A 6483-nucleotide genomic window follows, 5' to 3' on the forward strand; every position below is an offset into this window, starting at 1 on the left:
ATAAAAGTGCTAAAATCTAACCAAGTTGAAATCAAAACGGCTATTAATGAGGTGCAATAAAAAATAGGGGTGCTAACTGCTAGGATAAATGAGGCAGAAGAGAGAATTAGTGATATAGAAGACCAAATGATGGAAAATAAAGAAGCTGAGAAAAAGAGAGATAAACAATTACTGGATCACGAGGGCAGAATTCAAGAGATAAGCGATACCATAAGATGAAACCACATTAGAATAATTGGGATCCCAGAAGAAGAAGAAAGAGAGAGAGGAGCAGAAGGTATATTGGAGCAAATTATAGCAGAGAACTTCCCTAATTTGGGGAAGGAAACAGGCATCAAAATCCAGGAGGCACAGAGAACCCCTCTCAAAATCAATAAAAATAGGTCAACACCCTGACATCTAATAGTAAAACTTATGAGTCTCAGAGACAAAGAGAAAATGCTGAAAGCAGCTCGGGAGAAGAGATATGTAACCTACAAGGGTAGAAACATTAGATTGGCAACAGACCTATCCACAGAGACCTGGCAGGCCAGAAAGGACTGGCAGGATATATTCAGAGCACTAAACGAGAAAAATATGCAGCCAAGAATACTATATCCAGCTAGGCTGTCATTGAAAATAGAAAGAGAGATAAAAAGCTTCCAGGACAAACAAAAACTAAAGGAATTTGCAAACACGAAACCAGCCCCACAAGAAATATTGAAAGGGGTCCTCTAAGCAAAGAGAGAGCCTAAAAGCAACATAGACCAGAAAGGAACACAGACAATATACAGTAACAGTCACCTTACAGGCAATACAATGGCACTAAATTCATATCTTTCAATAGTTACCCTGAATGTAAATGGGCTAAATGCCCCAATCAAAAGACACAGGCTATCAGATTGGATTAAAGTGATTTTAGACCCAAAGTAATTTAAAGTGAGGGGGTGGAAAACAATTTACCATGCTAATGGACACCAAAAGAAAGCTGGGGTAGCAATCCTTATATCAGACAAATTAGATTTTAAACCAAAGACTGTAATAAGAGATGAGGAAGGACATTATATCCTACTTAAAGGGTCTATCCAACAAGAAGGTTTAACAATTGTAAATATCTATGCCCCTAACATGGGAGCAGCCAATTATATAAGCCAATTAATAATAAAAGCAAAGAAACACATTGACAACAATACAATAATAGTGGGGGACTTTAACACCGCCTCACTGAAATGGACAGATCATCTAAGCAAAAGAACTGCAAGGAAATAAAGACTTTAAATGACACTGGATCAAATGGACTTCACAGACATATTCAGAACATTCCATCCCAAAGCAACAGAATACACATTCTTCTCTAGGGCCCATGGAACATTCTCCAGAATCGATCACATCCTAGATCACAAATCAGGTCTCAACCGGTACCAAAAGATTGGGATCATTCCCTGCATATATTCAGACCACAGTGCTTTGAAACTCGAACTCAATCACAAGAGGAAAGTCAGAAAGAACTCAAATACATGGAGGCTAAAGAGCATCCTACTAAAGAATGAATGGGTCAACCAGGAAATTAAAGAAGAATTAAAAAAATTCATGGAAACCAATGAAAATGAAAACACAACTGTTCAAAATCTTTGGGATGCAGCAAAGGGAGTCCTAAGAGGAAAGTATATAGCAATACAAGCCTTTCTCAAGAAACAAGAAAGGTCTCAAATACACAACCTAACCCTACGCCTAAAGGAGCTGGAGAAAGTACAGCAAATAAAGCCTAAACCCAGCAGGAGAAGAGAAATAATAAAGATCAGAGCAGAAATCAATGAAATAGAAACCAAAAGAACAATAGAACAGATCAACGAAAGTACGAGCTGGTTCTTTGAAAGAATTAACAAGATTGATAAACCACTGGCCAGACTTCTCAAAAAGAAAAGAGAAATGACCCAAATCAACAAAATCATGAATGAAAGAGGAGAGATCACAACCAACACCAAAGAAATACAATTATAAGAACATATTATGAGCAAATTAGATAACCTGGAAGAATGGATGCATTCCTAAAGATGTATCAACTACCAAAAATGAACCAGGAAGAAATAGAAAACCTGAACAGACCTATAACCACTAAGGAAATTGAAGCAGTCATCAAAAATCTCCCAACAAACAAGAACCCAGGGCCAGATGGCTTCCCAGGGGAATTCTACCAAACATTTCAAGAAGAATTAATACCTATTGTTCTGAAACTGTTCCAAAAAATAGAAATGGAAGGAAAACTTCCAAACTCACGTTATGAGGCCACCATTACCTTGATCCCCAAACCAGATAAAGACCCCATCAAAAAGGAGAACTACAGACCAATATCCTTGATGAACATGGATGCAAAAATTCTCACCAAAATACTAGCTAATAGGATCCAACAGTACATTAAAAGGATTATTCACCATGACCAAGTAGGATTTATCCCTGGGCTGCAAGGTTGGTTCAACAAACGCAAATCAATCAACATGATACAGTACATTAACGAAAGAACAAGAATCATATGATCCTCTCAATAGATGCAGAAAAAGCATTTGACAAAGTACAGCATCCTTTCTTGATCAAAACTCTTCAGAGTATAGGCATAGAGGGTACATACCTCAATATCATAACAGCCATCTATGAAAAACCCACAGCGAATATCATTCTCAATGGGGAAAAACTGAGAGCTTTCCCCCTAAGGTCAGGAACATGGCAGGGATGTCCACTATCACCACTGCTATTCAACATAGTATTAGAAGTCCTAGCCACAGCAATCAGACAACAAAAAGAAATAAAAGGCATCCAAATCAGCAAAGAAGAAGTCAAACTCTCACTCTTTGCAGATGATATGATACTTTATGTGGAAAACCCCAAAGACTCCACCCAAAAACTGCTAGAACTCATACAGGAATTCAGTAAAGTGGCAGGATATAAAATCACTGCACAGAAATCAGTGGCATTCCTATACACCAACAACAAGACAGAAGAAAGAGAAGTTAAGGAGTCAATCCCATTTACAATTGCACCCAAAACCATAAGACACCTAGGAATAAATCTAACCAAAGAGGCAAAGGATCTGTACTCAGAAAACTATAAAATACTCATGAAAGAAATTGAGGAAGACACAAAGAAATGGAAAAACGTTCCATGCTCATGGATTGGAAGAACAAATATTGTGAAGATGTCAAAGCTACCTAGAGCCATCTACACATTCTATGCAATCCCCATCAAAATACCATCCACTTTTTTCAAAGAAATGGAACAAATAATCCTAAAATTTGAATGGAACCAGAAAGACCCCAAATAGCCAGAGGAATGTTGAAAAAGAAAAGCAAAGCTGGTACAAATCACAATTCTGTACTTCCAGCTCTATTACAAAGCTGTAATCATAAAGACAGTATGGTACTGGCACAAAAACAGACACATAGATCAATGGAACAGAATAGAGAGCCCAGAAATGGACCCTCAATTCTATGGTCAACTAATCTTCGACAAAGCAGGAAAGAATGTCCAATGGAAAAAAGACAGTCTCTTCAACAAATGGTGTTGGGAAAATTGGACAGCCACACGCAGAAGAATGAAACTGGACCATTTCCTTACACCACACACAAGAATAGACTCCAAATGGTTGAAAGACCTCAATGTGAGACAGGAGTCCATCCAAATCCTAAAGGAGAACACAGGCAGCAACCTCTTCGACCTCAGCCGCAGCAACTTCTTCCTAGAAACATCACCAAAGGCAAGGGAAGCAAGGGCAAAAATGAACTATTGGGACTTCATCAGGATAAAAAGCTTTTGCACAGCAAAAGAAACAGTCAACAAAACCAAAAGACAGCCGACAGAATGGGAGAAGATATTTGCAAATGACATATCAGATAAAGGGCTAGTATCCAAAATCTATAAAGAACTTCTTAAGCTCAACACCCAAAGAACAAATGATCCAATCAAGAAATGGGCAGAAGACATGAACAGACATTTTTCCAAAGAAGACATCCAAATGACCAACAGACACATGAAAAAGTGCTCAACATTGCTCAGCATCAGGGAAATCCAAATCAAAACCTCAGTGAGATATTACCTCACACCAGTCAGAATGGCTAAAATTAACAAGACAGGAAACGACAAATGTTTTGGGGGATGCAGAGAAAGGGGAACCCTCCTACACTGTTGGTGGGAATGCAAGCTGGTTTAGCCACTCTCGAAAACAATATGGAGGTTCCTCAAAAAGTTAAAGATAGAGCTACCATATGTTCCAGCAATTGCATTACTGGGTATTTACCCCAAAGATACAAATGTAGGGATCCGAAGGGGTACATGCACCCCGATGTTTATAGCAGCAATGTCCACAATAGCCAAACTGTGGAAAGAGCCCAGATGTCCATCGACAGATGAATGGATAAAGAAGAAGTGGTATATATATGCAATGGAATATTATGCAGCCATCAAAAGGAATGAGATCTTGCCATTTGCAATGACGCGGATGGAACTGGAGGGTGTTATGCTGAGTGAAATAAGTCAATCAGAGAAAAACATGTATCATATGACCTCACTGATATGAGGAATTCTTAATCTCAGGAAACAAACTGAGGGTTGCTGGAGTGGAGGGTTTGGGGGGAGGGATGGGGTGGCTGGGTGATAGACACTGGGGAGGGTATGTGCTATGGTGAGCGCTGTGAATTGTGCAAGACTGTTGAATCACAGATCTGTTCCTCTGAAACAAATAATACAATATATGTTAAAAAAAAAAAGATAGCAGGAGTGGAAGAATGAAGGGGGGAATCGGAGGGGTAGATGAACCATGAGAGACGATGGACTCTGAAAAACAAACTGAGGATTCTAGAGGGGAGGGGGGTGGGTGGATGGGTTAGCCTGGTGATGGGTATTAAAGAGGGCACTCTCTGAAGTGAGCACTGGGTGTTATACACAAACAATGAATCATGGAACACTACATCAAAAACTAATGATGTAATGTTTGGTGATTACCATAACAATAACAAATTAAAAAAAAAAGATGTTGGCTGGGACTTAAATGGGACTAGAGAATTAGCTTTCATGATGGCTCATTCACATGGCTGGCAATTTGGGCTATTGGCAGGAGGTCAGTACCTATGGACCACATGGACCTTTCCAAAGAGCTGCTTGAGCATCCTCACAGCACTGAAGCTGGCTTCTCCAGAATGAATGATCCAATTAGAAGATCCAATGTATTTTATGCCCTATGTGCAGAAGTAACACATCAGCATTTCCACATAATCTTGTTGGTTATGTGAGCCACTCAGACCTATTCAATATGGGATGAGACTAAACAAGGCCCTAAGTCAGTAGGTGGGCGTTTTTAGGGGTCATCTTGAAGACTGGCTACCACAGAGTGTTTTTGGAAAATAGCTAATTCTTTTAAAATCAAAAGTTTGAATATTATTCAGAAATATGGTTTGACTACCAAAAGAAACAATTAAAAGAGGTGAAAGTGTATGCTTGTGGGGAGGATAAATGTAGGGAATAAGGGACATGGGACTACTGTATTATTTTAATTTTATGGAAATAGAATAAAATACAATAATTTATTGATAAAAATTAATTTGGTAAACAGTGCAGATCAAAGTATGTTCACTGAACTAATAAACCTAACAAAACTGGAGATGTAGGTAAAAGGGAAACCACATTTGAGTTTGCTTAGGATCTCTCTCATTGGGTTTGATTCTGTTATAGGAGCTTCTAACAGACTAGAGCCTCTTATCTTAATAATTTAATAGGTACATTCCTAGAAAAACCCTACTGTTTTAAAGGTCCTTGTCTACCTTTTTTGTCCTACTGAATTTGAGGCTATGTTTTCATCTTTCTATAATTCATGGAAGAATTGGGGTCCTGAATGAACATATATGTAGTAGTTGCTACTGTGGATATTTCATGGCCCTGGATAAGAGGGGTTAGCTTTAACTCATCTCAGGGATTGTCTTAATGCTTTAAAACAAAGTGTATGAACACCATGGTCTATGTTTTCTTCAAGGTCTGTAAAAGACAAAGGCACTCTTTCAGTTTTCTAATCAATCCTTAAAACAGGCACATACTTTTCTCTGCCTCCCCTAGACATCCTTCAGAAATCTTGGGTAATAATCTCAAGGCTTTTGGGACATCTGGGTGGCTCAGCCAGTTAAGTGTCTGCCTTCAGCTCAGGTCATGATCCCAGGGTCCTGGGATCAAGCCCCACATCAGGCTCCCTGCTCAGCCAGGAGCCTGCTTCTCCCTCTCCCTCTGCCCTGCCCCCCAACCCCTGCTTGTGATAGCTCTCTCTCTCTCTCTGTCAAATAAATAAATAAAATATATTTTTTAAAAAAAGGCCTACTCCATTCTTAACTAAAACTTAAAAAAAAAAATCTCAAGGCTTTTAAGACCAATGTATCTGGCGGATAAAGAAAAATCTCATAGCTTAACTAGATTTCATAAATTTATGGACTTTGACAGCCTTGAAAGAGGACAAGCATGAAGGAACTCTTC

The sequence above is a fragment of the Mirounga angustirostris genome, unplaced genomic scaffold (genome assembly GCF_029215605.1).
Source record: "Mirounga angustirostris isolate CCGP_5_RB_7025 unplaced genomic scaffold, mMirAng1.0.hap1 SCAF_4, whole genome shotgun sequence".
NCBI classification, from domain to species: Eukaryota; Metazoa; Chordata; class Mammalia; order Carnivora; family Phocidae; genus Mirounga; species Mirounga angustirostris.